The 20,173-nt window shown below is 45.4% G+C and overlaps 1 long non-coding RNA gene across 1 annotated transcript; it reads left to right on the top strand.

The window, feature by feature from the left end:
- Positions 1-1,961: 1,961 nt before the first annotated feature.
- LOC142475667 (uncharacterized) lies at positions 1,962-9,104 on the top strand. Its single transcript, XR_012791076.1, has 4 exons — positions 1,962-2,053; positions 3,622-3,732; positions 7,054-7,163; positions 8,897-9,104. It is a non-coding gene; the product is annotated as an uncharacterized LOC142475667 (long non-coding RNA).
- Positions 9,105-20,173: the final 11,069 nt, after the last annotated feature.

A 20,173-nucleotide genomic window follows, 5' to 3' on the forward strand; every position in this document is an offset into this window, starting at 1 on the left:
ATTTACCTGTGAAACTCACACACACTCAGTATATGCCAACATACCCTCTTCCACCCACATTTAAGATCAACCTTAAAATTCACAACTTAAATGAAGCATTTCAATAGCTTTTACTCGTTGCTACTGTCACTCATTCAGTCACTAACTATTGTTCCCAAGAAGTGCTTTATACTACAAGTACCCACCATTAAGGACAAGCATTGTCATCTACTGCACTTGTTCCCCCACCTGTTGTCTCTCTGTAAGTCTCCTTACATTTCTCTTAGATTGTAAACTACCCAGGACAGGGATTTACTTTCCTATTGTCTGTTTTTGTTTGTTGAACTTATTGTATAATAATTTCCTGTACTTTTTGGTCTCTCTTGTAAAGCGCTGAGTACACAATGGGTGGTATATAAATAGAGATATATGCAGAGTCTAGAGACAAGGCACACGTGTATAGGTAGCTACAGTTTATCCGGGACCGTATGCATCCTTGAAGTGCCTGTCCCAGTTATTTTCTATTGATTGCAATGTAGGAGTGTCTGTCCTGTCTTATTTTTTTTATTATTATTATTATTATTATTATTATATATACATAGATATATACAAAGATTGTTTCCTGTCGTTAGCATGACATTGTGTGACACAGTGTGATGTCATTGATTCAGTAGATTGTGTGCAGACCGGGACTGCAGTACAGTTTCACTGACATGAATAACTTGTGTGGTAGAAGCTCTAGAAGGAGCACAGCTGTGGGAGGGAGGTGGATTTGCTTTGTATCACATGGTTTGGAGCAAGGTTCATTGTATGTATCGTCAATAATAATTATAATAATAATAATGCAATGCTTAACTTTTTTATTTCAAGAGGAAAGACTGCAGAACAGAAGTGAATATTGAAGCCATGTGTTCATTTTCTTGCAAAATAGAAAATTGAAGGACAGTTGAAGAGGAGGAAAATGACTACACAGAGACAGATAAGCAATGTGTATATTTCTCATTTAGTATTTGTCGTTTTATTGACTCCAAAAAATCCGGCTGCTAAGGGTTTCGCATTGGACATATTCACCTCTACTCCACCCCTTCCTGTGATCTGTACCATGCAGATTTTTGTTGATTCAATACATCATGAATAGAGTGTGGCTACAGTATGAAGTACTGACCCAAGGACCACATCTACTACCATTCATAACAAGAACATGTGCAGTAGCGCACTGCTGCAGTTCTATGTTATTGCTATGAAAGGTTGAGGTGGTGCAATCATATGAATCTTGAGTGGGAGGGATCCTGTTTGCATCATTTAATTTGATCTAGGCCAGTAGAGTATATAACTCTCAGTACAGGTTACATATGGCATCAGTATTAGTGATTTAAAGAACAGAAAAACAGGAGTGGAGAACAAAACCAAGTAATGTTGAAGTTACTACTTTTTACTATTTACTTGGTCAGTCTGTACTGTCTACTCCCCACACAGCTGCTAAGGGTTTCCATTTGAGATACATTCACCTTCTACTCTGCACTACTGTGCTACCCTCTATTCAGAGATGAGTTCAAGTCATGTTTACCACTCTAAATCGCTCTGCAGTCATTGATTCAGCACATCATGGGTAGAGCATGGCTATAGATACAGCAAGCTTTATTTTACCCTAATATTGCATTAAAAAATAGAATATCACTCAGTTTCCTACAGATTTACTGATGCTGATAATGCAGAATCTCACCCTCCCATCATAATACACCAGAGGAAGAAATAATCCTTGCTATATATGTACATTGTGTGACATATTGCCTCCATGACCATTGATGGCAAATACATATTCTGTATAGAGCAGCTGTGTTATGATGTAGTTGTTATTGATCATCATTGAGATATAATCACAAGAATCTTATGCAAAGGGAAACTGTCATTAGCATAGTGGGATTTCAGCCCCCAAACTTCTGTAATATTAATGCAATGTCTTACTTTTATTGCAGTGAACACCGAAGAGACGGATCTACTACAACACTGCACAGGACAAGAGTATACACTACAAGCAGCAAAATGATCATGCAGTTGACAATATGTTGTTCTGGTAATGTGCACAATTATTATGTATGGGCTCCACACCACAGTGCTGGACATATTTTGTTAACTTCAACACTACCCCTACCATGGAGATGTCTTCCTGTGATTGGTGTTACTGATTCAGTACATCATATGCACAGTGTGGCTATTATATGATGGATTGATTTAATGAACCCACCAAACACTGATGACATCTGTATCATCTTCTGTAAAGTGCATCTACAGCAGGATATTATCAGCATTTGGGGTGATATAATCAGAGGCATCTATGTGCTTTTGTGCTGGGTAAAGTCCTCCAGCTGAACCGCCCCCCGCCCCCCACCCCCCTACACCTCCTGCCACACAGGCAAACTTACTTACACACACAGCACACTTACTTATGCACACTGACACTTGGCATACCTACACACACACACCCCACAGCCACTGGCATGCATGCAGAGTCCTGGGCATGCAGGATGGGCATGCAGAGTACAGAATATCTCCACCTTGCTCTGGCCCGTACTCTTGGCCTACCCCCAGCATCTGTCACCCACAACCTCTGTTCCCTCCCTGTAAATTGCTGCACTAACACACCTTGGTCAGCGCTGCAACCGATCACAGCACCGGATCATGTCACTGTGATAGGAAGCAGTGCTAATTGACCGGTCAATCAATGCCACGTGGCAACATACGCACCAAAAGAGATTTCCATGCCCCCTGACAGGCTACTCCCTGGGCAGTGACCCTGCTCATCTTCCACCTCTGATCACAATATTCTCTCTTGGAGAGTGTAGCAAATTGGAGTTGGGGGAATTTCACCTCTGCAGTGCATGTAGAGTCCTGTATGCAGAGTACAGAAAGTCTCCACCTTAGTCTGGCCCGTACTCTTGGCCTACCCACAGCATCTGTCACCCACAAATAATACATACACTAATACTCCCCACAATACACACTTTAATACCTCCTCAATAATAATCTCCCCAATAATATTATAGTCTTAAACACAATATACACAATACCCCCTAACACAAGATACCCAATCTAACACTCTCCTCTGCACCTCAACATAATATACACACTATAATACCCTACACACAATATAATACTCCCACACACACACACAATATACACACTATCCTCCTACCGCCATAAAACACAACCAATAATACACACACACTTTGTGGATGTTGGGACCAGCTCCTTGCATGCAACAGTGAAAGAGAGAGGCCTGCCATCCGTGCCTCCCTCCGTTTCCCATCTTCTCCCTGTCTCTCTCCCTCCCTTTCTTTGCATCTCCCTGCATCTTTGCGTATACCCAGTCAGTGACGGCTCCGGTCACGTGATGCCTTAATATGGGCTTATCCATATATCTGTTGCAGAGATGGAGAGAGACCTGGAGATTTTACATTTCCTTATAATTCATATTGGTACTTAGTACGGGCACTTATTGTTTTATCAGTACTGGGTACCTGACCGTACTGGCCTACGAGTGAGAAGGGAATATTGGCATCACACAGTTACTGTTGAATATGTCATTCAATCCATTTTAAAAATAGTAATGCAATGTGGTTTTGTTTTGTTTGCTTTTTGCAGTAATGAAGAATGAAAAAGTTATATTAAAATTAAATTGGAGGGGAACTGGATTCAGCATTTCTTCATGAACTCTGCACTTGTGAGCATTGACCTTCTTGAGTGCCCTGACAGGTACACGCAACTTTAAGACTATAATCTTCATCAACTGCTGTGCAAGCTTTCGTGCTATACCTCCCCCTCCGGTTTTGATTTATACATTTGCTCTCTCAATTCATGTCCTCTAATATCTGGAGGCTCTCTCCTAGCATTTCTCTCTACCACAGCACGTCATCCCAATGTAACCTCTCTCTTGTTCTTTCTGTTTACTGTTTCCTCACTCCTCTGTAAAACTTTTCTAATTTCTCTAACTTCCACACTCCTGCTTTTATCCACATGTTCTATACACTTTCCTTCCCCTACCTTTGCATGTGTCTACACAAAGCACCATTTGTACAGACCTCTATTGCAGCTATTTCTGCACTGCTCAATGAAATGCACTCCTGCACATCCTATTCTCTTCCACCTTCCCTCATTCTCTACGCCCCCCTCTCAAAGCCCCCTCTCTCTATGTCTCCTCTCTCTACGCCTATCTGTCTCATTCTCTTGACGCCTCTCTCTCTCTCTACATATCCCTATCTCTGTCTCTCTCTACACCTATCTCTGTGTCTCCTTCTATGCTCGCTGATGTTGGGGGATATCTCTTATAATCTTGGACCGGCTCATATACACATCAGGCCTCCCTACTAAGAGTGTTAACCTATCTAATGTAATCCACATTCCTTTCCTTACTTTTCTCTTCCCTTCTCCTGTGCCCTCTGGAATGTCCACTCTTACTAACAAGGCTCTAGTTGTACATAACCTCTTCTGCTCTCATCAGTCACAATCAGTCATTCCCCTCACCGCATCTTACCTGTCCCACTGATTTGCCTCTGCTTAATTAAACTCTCCTCTGACATCTACTCTAACCTCTCTTCTCTCTTCTCTCTTCTCTCTCTTTCTTTCTGCTTAAACTAACAATCTTATTAACTCTTACAATGCTATCCTCCTATCTATATGCCCCCTATAGGCTCTGACACACTCATCCCTCTAACCCACACCTTTGGCTAAATTCCCAAACACACTCATCACACTTCCACTCGCTGTTCTTAATACCTACGGAGGAAATCTCACACTTTGTTTGATTTTTCTACAGTAAAAATGTCTCCTGTCCTGTATAAAGCTGCTCTCTAGGGCTAAATACACTACTTTTTTCCACACTCATCAACACTCAAATTTAATTTACGCTGTTTTTTTTCTCTGTATTTGACTCCCTCCACTGACCTTCTCCTCCCACTTGCCATCCTTCCTTCACTTCTCCTCAAGCATTTGACTACTTCAGAGGCAAGGTGGATGCCACCCAAAAGGAGATTCCTTCTGTCCCTTCCCCCTTCTCTCCTTCTACCCAAATCTCCTTCTGCACTTGACTCCTTTTCTTCTCTTACAGAGCTGGAAGCTAATCATCTTCTATTCTCCCTCTACCACATGCCCTCTAGATCGTATCCCCTCACACCTTACTGCATCTCTTAGTCCCCACTCTCACCCACATCTTCAATTTCTCCCTATTCTCTGGATTTTTGCCCTCTTACTTTAAGCCTGTAGCGGTCACCCTTTTGTCAGAAACAAACTACACCCTATGTGCCTTACTAACTACCGCTCTGTATCCCTCATGCTGTTTGCCTTCTAATTGCTAGTGTCAACATTCTTAAATCACATGCCCTCCTGGATCCTTTACAACCTGCCTTTCGTACAGCACGTTCTACAGACTGTGCTTAAAGCTAATTCCCAAGGTTTTTCCCTACTAATCCTACTTGATCTATCGGCTGCGTTTGATGCTCTCAATCACTCTCCTCCTTCATATTCTAAACTCTCTCTTGGTATCAGTAACAAAGTTCTATCCTGGTTTTCATCATAACTTTCCTGTCACACATTCTCCATCTCTGTTGCTAACATGTCTTCGTCTTCTATTGATCTGTCTGTGGGTATACATCAGGGGTCTGTTCTGAGATCTCTCTTTCTCTCTACATACTATCATTTGGTGACTTCATCAATGCTTTTGGCCTTAGATATAATCTCTATGCGGATGATACACACACAAATCTATCCACCCCTGTTCTCACTCCTGCAATCCAGTCCCTACTCTTGGGTTGTCTCCTGGCTATATGCTCATGGATGGCACTCCACTGCCTTAAACTTAATGTCTAACACTGGGCTCATATTATCCCCTTTCTCCATCACAGTAAACAGTACTACCATCTATCTTGTCATCAAACATGTTGCATAGGAGTAACATTTGGCTCTTCAATTCCATCTCCATTCACATGCACGGCTATGGGTAAAATGTGTTGCCTCTTTCTCTGTAATATTGCCAAGATCTTCCCTTTCCCCTCTCAACCTACTGCTAAAACTCCAATGTATACTGTTATCCTATAGGTTATTTTAACATACTACTAACAGGCCTCCATGCTTCACAACTTTCTCCTATGCAAAACTCTGCTGCTTGAATTATCTCACTTTCTCCCACAACAGTCTCTGCTCATCTCCTTAAATCCCTGTCCTGGCATCCCATCAAGTTTTTGTATCACCTACAAAGTTCTCCTCCTTACCTTTTTGTTAAGGCTCTCCATTAATCTGCTCCTTCTTGCATATCATCTTTGATCTCTCGTTATGCCCTTGCTTGTCTCTTGCACTATAACCATAACTGTCTCCTGTAAACTTCTTTCACCTCTACTGTTCTCTCACTTGCCTGAAACCATTTTCCATCACTGCACCGTACATGTGAAACTTCCTCACACTCAGTATATGCCAACATAACCTCTTCCACCCACATGTAAGACCAATCTTAAAATTCACGACTTAAATCAAGCATTTCAAAAACTTTGACTCGTGGCTACTGTCCCACACCCACAGTCACTGCTAACAACTATTGTTCCCAAGATGTGCTTTCTACTAATTGTACCCACCATTAAGGACAAGCATTGTCATCTACTGCACTTCTTCCCCCAACTGCTGCCTCTCTTTAAGTCTTCTAACATTTCTATTAGATTGTAAAGTTCCCAGGGCAAGGATTTACTTTCCTATAATCTGTTTTTATTTGTCGCACTTATTTTTTAATTATTTTTCCCCTCCCCCCTAATGATATACATATAGGTTTTCCTGTCATTTGCATGACAGAGTTATTATGGTTAACTATTGCATCATGTAGACTGCCTTTTCAGTGTGATGTAATTGATTCAGTACTTTGTGTGCAGACTGTGACTGCAGTACAGTGTCACGAACATTAATGACTTGTGTGGTAGAAGCTCTAGAAGGAACACAGCTATGGGAGGGAGGTGGATTTACTTTGGATCACATGGTTTGGCGCAAGGTTCATTGTATGTATGATCATAACCATGCAATGCTTAACTTTTATTTCAGGAGGGAAGAACAGTGAATATTGAAGCCATGTGTTTCTTTTGTGTCAGAAGAGAAATTTTGAAAGACAGTTGAAGAGGAGGAAAATGACTACACAGAGACAGATAAGCAATGTGTATATTTCTCATTTAGTATTTGTCGTTTTGTTGACTCCACACAATCCAGCTGCTAAGGGTTTCGCATTGGACATATTCCCCTCTACTCTACCCTTCCTGTGATCTGTACCATGCAGGTTTTTGTTGATTCAATACATCATGAGTAGAGTGTGGCTGCTGTATGAAGTATTGACCCAAGGACCACATCTACTACCATTCATAACAAGAACATGTGCAGTAGCGCACTGCTGTAGTTCTATGTGTTTTATTAAAGGTTGAAGTGGTGCAATCATATGAATCTGGAGTGGGATGAATCCTGTTTGCATCATATGGTTTCATCTAGGCCAGTAGAGTATATCTCTCAGTACAGGTTACACATGGCATCAGTAGTAGTGATTTAAAGAACAGAAAAAACAAGAGAAACTTCAATGTTGATAACAAAGCCAAGTAATGTTGAAGATACTCCTTTAACTATTTATTTGATCAGTCTGTACTGTCTACTCCCCACACAGCTACTAAGTCTTCCATTTGAGATACATTCACCTCCTACTCTGCACTGCTGTTCTGTCCTCTATTCAGAGATGTGTTCCAGTCATGTTTACCACTCTGAATCACTCTGCAGTCATTGATTCAGCACATCATGGGTAGAGCATGGCTACAGATACAGTAAGCTTTATTTTACCGGCTGATCATCCATAATATTGCATTAAAACATAGAATATTACTCAGTTTCCAAAAGATTCAGTGATGCTAATAATGCAGAATCTTACAACACATCCCATCATAATGCACCAGAGGAAGAAATAATCCTTGCTACACTACCGACACGTTTTATTGAAGCACGGCTAGCACCGCAAGCCGGGGGATGCCCCGGCGTGCTAGCCGCACTCCCTCAGCGTGCCGCGCATCACCGATGCACGGTCACGCGTCATCGGGTGCCTGCGCCCCCTGCACGCGCGTCCAGGGCTCCCCGAGGGAGCACTGGTGTCCCGCGATGTGGGGGACAGCGGCAGGGGGTTCCGGGGGACCCGACGGACCCGGCACCGGAAGGGAGAAAGCCCCGATCGGAGGGCGCTCCTCCGCTGCTTCGGCGTGCGCCCGGCACCCTCCGGCGCGCGCCAGGTTACTGCTGCGGCCAAGAACGGGCAAATGCTCGAATAAACTCGGCCGCAGCAGTATACTGCTGCGGCACAGTTTATTCGAGCATTTGCCCGTTCTGTGCCGCAGCAGTAGCCTGGCGCGTGCCCGAGTGTGACGGGCGCGCGCCGAAGCAGCGGAAGAGCGCCCTCCGATCGGGGCGCTCTCCCTACCGCTGCCGGGTCCGCCGGGTCCCCCGGAACCCCCTGCCGCTGTCCCGCGATCGCGGGACACCAGGGCTCCCTCGGGGAGCCCCTGGACACGCGTGCAGGGGGCGCACGCTCCCGATGACGCGTGACCGCGCGTCTATGATGCACGGCACGCCGAGGGGCGGCCACTAGCAAGCCGGGAGATTTCCCGGCTTGCGGTACCGACCACACTTCAATAAAGTGTGTCGGTAGTGTATCTGTACATTGTGTGACGTTTGGCCTCCATGACCATTGATAGCAAATACATATTTTGTATTGAGCGGCTGTGTTATGATGTAGTTGTTATTGATCATCATTGAGATATAATCACAAGAATCTTATGCAAAGGGAAAATGTCTGCAGCATAGTGGGATTTCAGCTCCCAAACTTCTGTAATATTAATGCAATGTCTTACTTTTATTGCAGTGAACACTGAAGAGACGGATCTACGACAACACTGCACAGGACAAGAGCAAACACTACAAGCAGCAAAATGATCTTGCAGTTGCAAGTATGTTCTGTAATGTGCACAATTATTATTTATGGGCTACACACCACAGTGCTGGACATATTCTGTTAACTTCTACCCCTACCATGGAGATGTCTTCCTGTGATTGATTCAGTACATCATATGCACAGTGTGGCTATGATATGATGGATGGATTTAATGAACCCACCACCCACTGACATCTGCATCATCTTCTGTAAAGTGCAGCAGGATATTATCAGCATTTGGGGTGGTATAATCTGGGGCATCTATGTGCTTTTGTGCCTGGATAAGTTCCTCCAGCTGAACCACCCCCCTATACCTGCCACACAGGCATACTTACAGAGCACACTTACTTATGCACACTGACACTTGGAATACACACACACACACACACACACAGACACTGTCATGCATGCAGTGTCCTGTATGCAGAGTACAGAAAGTCTCCACCTTACTCTGGCCCGTACTCATGGCCTATCCCCAGCATCTGTCATCCACAACCTCTGTTCCCTCCCTGTAAAGTGCTGCACTAACACACCTGGGTCAGCGCTGCAGCTGATCACAGTGCCGGATCATGATGTCAATGGGATAGGCAGCAGAGCTGATTGACAAGTCAATCAATGCAGCTCCGCAATATATGCACCAAAAGAGATTTCTGTACCCCCTGTCAGGCTACTCCCTGGGCAGCGACCCTTCTCACCCCTCTCATTCCACCTCTGATCACAATAATCTCTCTTGGAGTGTGTAGCAAATTGGAGTTGGGGGAATCTCACCTCTGTAGTGCATGGTCACAATCTGGGCACTGTACCCAAATATTGGGCAATGTGGCACGTCTTACAGTAGAGAATAGAATAAGTAACTATATTCTTTACTTGTGTATTAAGGAACTTATTTGCAATAAAAATTCAGTCCACCTGGGACCAAGACTTTCTGGTTTTCTGAATAAAGTGGAATTGTTTTCCTATAATTTTATATTCTCTGAAATGTAACATCACAATAAAGTACTCCTATTTTTTTCCTTTGTGCTTTTTTATGGACTATTCCTTTATGTATTTCACTTAATGGGACTAATTACCTTACGATTAGATTTCACTTGTATTTTCTTGGGTTACTCTTTGGAATTTCTCTCTGTGTTCATTTATACTATCTTATTTAGAGCAGTCTTTGCCATTGGACCCCATTTCTTGCCAGAGAGATCTGTAACACAGAGTATTGAAGAGAGTACAGAACAGTGGTGAAGTAGATTTTTATGCTTCTAGGCAGCCTCCCTTCTCACCATGTATTCTGCCCCCGACGGTCTCTTGCACTGCTCCCTCCTACACCCACTCTCCTCACTCTTCCCTCCCCTCCCCGCTATCACTCAATGACCCCCTCTCATTCAATCCTGCTCCCTTACTCCCCCCTCACTCATTCTTCCTTCTGCACACACAATCCTCCCGAATATCACTCCCAAACAACACACACACTAATTCTCCCCACAATACACACTATAATACCTCCTTGTGACGATAGCTTCCACAGGCTTATTAATATTACACAAAAATAATTGGGTTTGAACTGAACGAGGCTTAAGATATAATAAATTGTATTTATTCCTTAGAATATAGGTGAACACAACAGATAATACAGTAACGAACAAGAAGTACACTTACTTAAGGGTTGGGGAATGAGAAGTATGATGTAGCATTTCTTTCAGCAGTGAGGAAATCATTCAGGTGATATCAGGTAACCATATCAGCAAACGAAGACAAAGGATATATGGGTGGACAGCAGTTTATAAACCATTCTCCTTCTATTCTTAACCTTAAGCACAGGGGATTGGTTTCCAATTACCTCCAGCCACTCACTAACGTGGGAAAGCATTCTGACCCATGCCCCCCTGCTAGTTGGCACATGCGCAGTAGAACTCTGGGGGTCTCATTTCTGAAGCCCCACATTTACGTCAGGAATGCCAGACAGTCTACCATTTGGAGTTCTGGCAGGAAAACCTTTGTTGAAAGGTGTTAACTGGAACACTTAAGACCTGCCCTGGTTTGGGCTTCGGATAAACAGTGAGGGTGATAAAACTCTTTGAACAGCACTTAAATCCTAGACATAGCGGCGTCCCCAGGGCCATCTGCTACCTTATGGCCCAAAAGAATCTCTTCTGGGTCTTTGTCCATACCTTAAGATACACTATTAAGCATAAAACATAAACGTATTAAAATATCCGGTTCCGTTAGGTTTAGCAGGTCCAAACTTCCCAGTTCGCATTGCCAGAACTGGGACACCATATGGTCCAAAAAGCGACTTGCTACGACCTAAGAAACCGGAGTTACACCAATGCACATTAAATCATTTTAATACAAAAATCTCCATTGAAAAAGAAATCTCAGCTTTTCACTAAATCCCCATTGAAAACAACGGGCAGCTCCGCCATAGACTTTCAATGGTAAATCGCCGCCATTGAAGTCAATGGGGGTTTTCTGCCATTGAAGTTTATGGGAAAAGTCCCGAACTTCAAGGGGGTCCATACTCCGTCGGGTTGGTCCAAGCGGGTCAAGGATGGTTCTGCAGCGATGCCGGAGCAGTGGCTACAGATACCCCAAACCCTGATCCGCTGAACCCTCCGGAACCGGAGATATGGATTCCTAAAATTCAGCATTTCTCACTTAGTCATTTTTCTGAGCCGTTTCTGCCGCCGCCGGCAAAGCCTATGGCGCGACCCGCTCTATCTGGTTCGACCCTTATCGGGGGTCCAGGATTCGGGGACCCGGTGGTGGTCGAGTGGGGGGACGCTTAGGAACTAGGGGCAAAAAGAATTTTATCCCTAGGTGCCCTAAAACAGTTTATTTCCCCGCTAATTGACGTTGAACTTGACCCAGTGATTTTAGCTCTTTTGAAGGACATTGTATCCGCTTTGCGGTTTGCGGTCTGGACGGCAGCCAACTAGGTTACCTCGAGGCATCTCCATTGAAGTCAATGAGCCCATTGACTTTCAATGGGAAACCGCCGCTCTCCCTCTCGGACGCCACCTGCTGGTCACTACAGGAAACAGGACGAAAACAGCACAAATTCCTATTGAAATGCATTGAGCCCTAATGGCGGCCAATGGGGACCTGCAAAATGGTGCCCGAAAAGGCGGGAAACTTACACAAAGAGCTATAATCATTAAAGAATTATTAACCCTTGTGCTCCCGGATGGATTCTAGTGTGTGTGTGATGCAAACACTGAGTAACCAGACATTACAATGGAACAGGGGAAAATACATTTACATGTCATAACAAGGGTTACATCACATTTCTGGACCTCAGCCCAGTTAACCCCTTGTCTCCCTGGTGCGGTCAGGGGTGGCCAAATGGGGTGCAACCCCTTTAATACCGGGCCACCCCCTCTCTCCCTCTACACCTCCCCTTCTTAATGCGTGTCCTGTGGCCCACTGGCCCTGACGGGGAGTGGGGCACTGCTGGCACCATTAATGAATTCAGTCTCAGAGGGATAGTCCTGGCGTGAAAGTCCATCAGCATTGCTGTTTTCACTACCCTTTTTGTGCTGAATGGTGAATTCAAATTCTTGCAAAGCCAAGCTCCATCTCAGCAGTTTGGCATTTTCCCCTGATACCCTCTGTAGCCAGCTCAGGGGATTGTGGTCGGTAATGACCGTGAAAGCCCTCCCATAGACATAGGGCTGGAGCTTTTTGAGTGCCCACACAATGGCCAAGCACTCCTTTTCAATGGTGGCATATGCCACCTCCCTGGGGAGCAGTTTGCGACTGAGATACACCACAGGGTGCTCTTTGCCGTCGTCCCCCACCTGGCTCAACACAGCCCCCACACCAAAGTCTGAGGCATCAGTCTGAATAAGAAAATGCTTGGTATAATCTGGGGCAGCCAGGATGGGGGCCTCAGCAAGCGCAGATTTCAGTGCCTGGAAAGCAGTTTCACAGGCAGGAGACCAGGTAATAAGCACAGGCAGTTGCTTCTTAGTCAGATCAGTCAGGGGTTTGGCCACGGCGCTGTACTGTGGGACAAATTTCCTGTAGTACCCTGCGGTGCCCAAAAAGGCCATGACCTGTTTCTTGGTTTTTGGAACAGGCCACTGAACTATGGCTTCTACCTTGGCTGGCTCTGGCTTGAAATGCCCTCCACCCACCCTGTGCCCTAAGTACAGGACTTCTGCCATACCTACCATACACTTAGTGGGTTTTAAGGTAAGCCCAGCCTCCCTGATTCTATCCAGCACCGCAGCTACATGTCCTATGTGGGATTCCCAGGAATTACTAAAGACAGCAATGTCATCTAAGTAAGCCCTGGCATAGCTCTGCATCCCTTCCAGTAACCTATTGACCAGGCGTTGGAAGGTAGCCGGGGCATTCTTCATCCCAAATGGCATCACCAAAAACTCATAGAGGCCACTTGGAGTGATGAATGCTGACTTCTCCCTAGCCTCCAGGGTCAGGGGAATCTGCCAGTAGCCTTTGCTCAGATCCATGGTGGTCAGATACTTTGCCCCCGCGAGTTCATCTAGTAACTCATCCATGCGGGGCATGGGGTAAGCATCTGACACCGTCCCAGCGTTGAGCAACCGGTAGTCCACACAAAACCGGGTGGTTTTGTCCTTCTTAGGCACTAGGACTACTGGACTTGCCCAAGGGCTCTGGGACGGAGTAATTACCCCTAGGGTCAGCATCTCCTCAATCTCTCTCCATACTTGTCTTGACCTCTGCTGACACTCTATAAGCGTGCTTATGCAGAGGCTGCAGGTCCCCTGTGTGTACTGGGTGTTTGGTGAGATGTGTGGTCCCTGGCATGTCAGTGAAGAGGGCGCTATACTGAGCTAGCATGTCCCTGGCTTCTCCCTTCTGCCTAGCACTCAACTGTGCCCCGATCTCTACCTGCTCAACAGTGTTTCCTTGCTTTGCCTCCCCTAGGAGATCAGGCAGAGCATTGCTCGCCGGATCCTCCAGCAGTGGGCTACAAATGGCCATTACTGCTCCCATACTCGGTGCTCTGTATTCCTTTAACATATTAATGTGATATGTCTTGTGCCTCTCAGGCGCTACCTGTACAACATAGTTGCACTCATTCACCTTTCGGATAACCGGGTACGGTCCCGACCAGGCAGCCATCAGCTTGTTCTCCCGAGTGGGTTTGAGAACAAGCACCTGCTGTCCTGGGATGAATTCTCTGCTACGGGCCTGCTGGTCATACCATTGCTTCTGCTTGGTCTGAGCAGCCCTGAGGTGGTCCTGGGCCACCCCCATAAGCATCTCTAACCGGTCTCTGAGATCTACTACATACTGGATCACTGAAGCATCAGTAGCAGTAGTCTCCCCCTCCCATCCCTCACGGAAGAGGTCCAGAGGTCCACGTACCCTGCGGCCATATAGTAGCTCGAAGGGGGAGAAGCCTGTAGATTCTTGCGGTACCTCTCGGTATGCAAACAGCAAGTGCTGCAGGTGAATCTCCCAGTCTTTCCCCTCCGCCTCTATAAAGGTCCGAAGCATCTGCTTCAGGGTACCATTAAACCTCTCACATAATCCGTTTGTTTGGGGATGGTAAGGGGTAGTGCGCTGGTGCTGTACACCGCAGGCATCCCAGAGACAATGTAACAGTTCACTCATGAACTGCGACCCCTGATCAGTTAGGATCTCACTAGGGAAACCTACCCTAGCAAAAATGTTCAGCAAAGCTGCTGCCACTGTCTTGGCACTTATGGTGCCCAGCGCTACCGCCTCAGGGTACCGGGTGGCAAAATCCACCACCGTGAGGATGTAGCACTTCCCTGACCTGCTTGGAATCATGAGGGGTCCTATCAGGTCCACCGCTACCTTCTGGAAGGGTTCCCCTATTATCGGTAGGGGTCTCAGGGGTGCCTTCACACGGTCGCCCGCCTTACCTACTCGCTGGCAGGCATCACAGGAGCAGCAGAAATCAGCCACATCCCTGGATGCCCCCGGCCAGAAATAACGCTGCAATAACCGGGCTCGCGTTCTGGTGACCCCCTGATGTCCCGCTAACGGAATAGAGTGAGCTACCCGTAACAATTGCTGTCGGTACCCCTGGGGTACTACTAGCTGTCGCTTACCGGTCAATCCCTTCTCTATTCTCGGGTTCCCTTCTTCTCTGTATAGGAGTCCCTTATGCCATAGGCAGCGCTCAGTGCCCTCCCCTGCCTGAGATTCGGACGCCCGAAGTCTCACGCCGGCCAGGGTAGGGTCTGCCTTCACTGCCTCCCTAAACTGGGCTCCTAAATCTGCCCCCCCCCCAGTCATGTCATTGTCAGGCGAAGGGGACACGGTAAGGGGGAACAGTAAGTCAGCCTGTGGTTGCAACTGATCCTGGCTTACCTCCCTGGGCTCCTCTGTGCCCTCCGCTAACATTGGTCCCAAAGGCTGGGGGACTGGGGTGGCCACCGCCGACATTGCCGCGGTCTGGCTCCGGGTAACCGCCGCCACTGCAGCGGGCTGGGGCACACGGTTGTAGGTGCAGGTCATCGGTCCCAGGTCATTGCCCAAAAGAATTTCAGCATCCAAACCTGGTAAAACCCCCACCTCCCGCACACCCTTGCCCACCCCCCAATACAAAAAAATGCGGGCCACCTGCAGGAAACGTGGCTCTCCGTCAGCCACAGTGATCTGTATCCCAGGGCCTGGGATCAATTCCTCTGGCCGGACCATATCAGGTCGGACCAGGGTCACTGCAGCTCCTGAATCAAGTAAGCCAACTGCTTGCCGGTCACCGACTGTGACCGGGGTGAGATGCTTGCTCCTGCCGTCCGTCTGCTGCAGGTCTGCGCTGTGATGTCCTCCGCTCCTGGCTGTAGGCACTGAAGAAACCGGGGTAGGGGTGACATGGGACGTCTCGCTGGGAGTTGTTTCCATGACCGGTCCTGGTTCTTTGGTGGAAGCCACCCGCACGCGGGCTACCGGCTTTGCAGCTGGGGTGCGTTGCCCTCGATAGGGTCCGTTGGAACGCAGGGGTTCCGGGCAATCTGGTCTGATGTGACCAGTGCTGTTGCAATTGTAGCACCGGCGCTCATGCCGGAGCTCTCCCGCCTTCTGTGACCCGCTGCCCGCAGGCGGCTTTTGGGTCCACTGGGGGGTACTCACAGCTTTCTTGGCCGGCGCCGGTGGGGTTACCGCTTTGGCTGGTACCTTGGCGGTCATCTGGGACCGGCTGACCACATAGTCATCTGCCATCCTCGCCGCCTCGGTGTAGGTCTTGGGCTTTTTATCATACACAAAAGCCCTCACCGCCGGCGGGCACTGCTGCATGAGCTGCTCCTGAAAGATGAGGTCCAGCAGGCGTTGGTAAGTCTTGGCCTCAGAGCCCTCCACCCAGTGTAACCCATACAAAGCCATGCGGGTCACATAAGTGACATAGGTCTCCTGAGGGTGCCTCTCCTCCAGCCGGAACTTACCCCGGTAAGCTTCAGGGGTAAAACCATGCTGAAACAGCAAAAGTTCTTTCAGGTGGTCATAGTCATCAGCAAACTCCTCTGTAAGCGCCATCAAAGTCTGTTTAGCCAAGCTGGAGAGTAGCGGGTCCAGGCGTGCAACCCTATGCTGGGGAAGCACCCCGTACCGCCGGCACTGCGTTTCAAAGTTCCTTAGAAACATGTCAATCCGATCAGTGCCCTCCACATACTTAGTGAGACTGTGCTTGTCCAGTTGGAGTCCATCTCTGGGGGGTCGGACCAGGGGGCAATAAGCGGGTCTGTTCATTGCCATAGAGATAAACGTTAGGGTTAGGGTTAGGGTTAGGGTTATAGGGGAATACGAAAATTTAGGTATGTGACTCATTTGGGTACTAACCAATCAGAGAAGAGTTAGGGTTGAAAGTTAGGGTTGAAAGTTAGGGTTGACACTTAGGATTATTTTTCTATTTTTGTTTGGCCCAGGGTTATAGGGGAATACGAAAATTTAGGTATGTGACTCATTTGGGTACTAACCAATCAGAGAAGAGTTAGGGTTGAAAGTTAGGGTTAGGGTTAGGGTTAGGGTTATAGGGGAATACGAAAATTTAGGTATGTGACTCATTTGGGTACTAACCAATCACAGAAGAGTTAGGGTTGAAAGTTAGGGTTGAAAGTTAGGGTTGAAAGTTAGGGTTGAAAGTTAGGGTTGAAAGTTAGGGTTGACACTTAGGATTATTTTTCTATTTTTGTTTGGCCCAGGGTTATAGGGGAATACGAAAATTTAGGTATGTGACTCATTTGGGTACTAACCAATCAGAGAAGAGTTAGGGTTGAAAGTTAGGGTTGAAAGTTAGGGTTGAAAATTAGGGTTGAAAGTTAGGATTATTTTTCTATTTTTGTTTGGCCCAGGGTTAAAGGGGAATACGAAAATTTAGGTATGTGACTCATTTGGGTACTAACCAATCAGAGAAGAGTTAGGGTTGAAAGTTAGGGTTGAAAGTTAGGGTTGAAAGTTAGGGTTGACATTTAGGATTATTTTTCTATTTTTGTTTGGCCCAGGGTTATAGGGGAATACGAAAATGTAGGTATGTGACTCATTTGGGTACTAACCAATCAGAGAAGAGTTAGGGTTGAAAGTTAGGGTTGAAAGTTAGGGTTGAAAGTTAGGGTTGACACTTAGGATTATTTTTCTATTTCTGTTTGGCCCAGGGTTATAGGGGAATACGAAAATTTAGGTATGTGACTCATTTGGGTACTAACCAATCAGAGAAGAGTTAGGGTTGAAAGTTAGGGTTGAAAGTTAGGGTTGAAAGTTAGGGTTGAAAGTTAGGGTTGACACTTAGGATTATTTTTCTATTTTTGTTTGGCCCAGGGTTATAGGGGAATACGAAAATTTAGGTATGTGACTCATTTGGGTACTAACCAATCAGAGAAGAGTTAGGGTTGAAAGTTAGGGTTGAAAGTTAGGGTTGAAAGTTAGGGTTGACACTTAGGATTATTTTTCTATTTTTGTTTGGCCCAGGGTTATAGGGGAATACGAAAATTTAGGTATGTGACTCATTTGGGTACTAACCAATCAGAGAAGAGTTAGGGTTGAAAGTTAGGGTTGAAAGTTAGGGTTGAAAGTTAGGGTTGAAAGTTAGGGTTGACACTTAGGATTATTTTTCTATTTTTGTTTGGCCCAGGGTTATAGGGGAATACGAAAATTTAGGTATGTGACTCATTTGGGTACTAACCAATCAGAGAAGAGTTAGGGTTGAAAGTTAGGGTTGAAAGTTAGGGTTGAAAGTTAGGGTTGACACTTAGGATTATTTTTCTATTTTTGTTTGGCCCAGGGTTATAGGGGAATACGAAAATTTAGGTATGTGACTCATTTGGGTACTAACCAATCAGAGAAGAGTTAGGGTTGAAAGTTAGGGTTGAAAGTTAGGGTTGAAAGTTAGGGTTGAAAGTTAGGGTTGACACTTAGGATTATTTTTCTATTTTTGTTTGGCCCAGGGTTATAGGGGAATACGAAAATTTAGGTATGTGACTCATTTGGGTACTAACCAATCAGAGAAGAGTTAGGGTTGAAAGTTAGGGTTGAAAGTTAGGGTTGAAAGTTAGGGTTGAAAGTTAGGGTTGACACTTAGGATTATTTTTCTATTTTTGTTTGGCCCAGGGTTATAGGGGAATACGAAAATTTAGGTATGTGACTCATTTGGGTACTAACCAATCAGAGAAGAGTTAGGGTTGAAAGTTAGGGTTGAAAGTTAGGGTTGAAAGTTAGGGTTGACAGTTAGGGTTGACAGTTAGGATTATTTTTCTATTTTTGTTTGGCCCAGGGTTATAGGGGAATACGAAAATTTAGGTATGTGACTCATTTGGGTACTAACCAATCAGAGAAGAGTTAGGGTTGAAAGTTAGGGTTGAAAGTTAGGGTTGAAAGTTAGGGTTGACACTTAGGATTATTTTTCTATTTTTGTTTGGCCCAGGGTTATAGGGGAATACGAAAATTTAGGTATGTGACTCATTTGGGTACTAACCAATCAGAGAAGAGTTAGGGTTGAAAGTTAGGGTTGAAAGTTAGGGTTGAAAGTTAGGGTTGACACTTAGGATTATTTTTCTATTTTTGTTTGGCCCAGGGTTATAGGGGAATACGAAAATTTAGGTATGTGACTCATTTGGGTACTAACCAATCAGAGAAGAGTTAGGGTTGAAAGTTAGGGTTGAAAGTTAGGGTTGAAAGTTAGGGTTGAAAGTTAGGGTTGACACTTAGGATTATTTTTCTATTTTTGTTTGGCCCAGGGTTATAGGGGAATACGAAAATTTAGGTATGTGACTCATTTGGGTACTAACCAATCAGAGAAGAGTTAGGGTTGAAAGTTAGGGTTGAAAGTTAGGGTTGAAAGTTAGGGTTGAAAGTTAGGGTTGAAAGTTAGGGTTGACACGTAGGATTATCTTTCTATTTTTTTTGGCCCAGGGTTATAGGGGAATACGAAAATTTAGGTATGTGACTCATTTGGGTACTAACCAATCAGAGAAGAGTTAGGGTTGAAAGTTAGGGTTGAAAGTTAGGGTTGAAAGTTAGGGTTGACACTTAGGATTATTTTTCTATTTTTGTTTGGCCCAGGGTTATAGGGGAATACGAAAATTTAGGTATGTGACTCATTTGGGTACTAACCAATCAGAGAAGAGTTAGGGTTGAAAGTTAGGGTTGAAAGTTAGGGTTGAAAGTTAGGGTTGAAAGTTAGGGTTGACACTTAGGATTATTTTTCTATTTTTGTTTGGCCCAGGGTTATAGGGGAATACGAAAATTTAGGTATGTGACTCATTTGGGTACTAACCAATCAGAGAAGAGTTAGGGTTGAAAGTTAGGGTTGAAAGTTAGGGTTGAAAGTTAGGGTTGAAAGTTAGGGTTGACACTTAGGATTATTTTTCTATTTTTGTTTGGCCCAGGGTTATAGGGGAATACGAAAATTTAGGTATGTGACTCATTTGGGTACTAACCAATCAGAGAAGAGTTAGGGTTGAAAGTTAGGGTTGAAAGTTAGGGTTGAAAGTTAGGGTTGAAAGTTAGGGTTGACACTTAGGATTATTTTTCTATTTTTGTTTGGCCCAGGGTTATAGGGGAATACGAAAATTTAGGTATGTGACTCATTAGGGTTAGGGTTAGGGTTAGGCTTAGGGGGTTAGGGTTAGGGGGTTAGTGTTAGGGTTAGGGTTAGGGTTAGGGTTAGGGTTATAGGGGAATACGAAAATTTAGGTATGTGACTCATTTGGGTACTAACCAATCAGAGAAGAGTTAGGGTTGAAAGTTAGGGTTGAAAGTTAG

Source organism: Ascaphus truei, unplaced genomic scaffold (genome assembly GCF_040206685.1).
Source record: "Ascaphus truei isolate aAscTru1 unplaced genomic scaffold, aAscTru1.hap1 HAP1_SCAFFOLD_1318, whole genome shotgun sequence".
Lineage (NCBI taxonomy): Eukaryota > Metazoa > Chordata > Amphibia > Anura > Ascaphidae > Ascaphus > Ascaphus truei.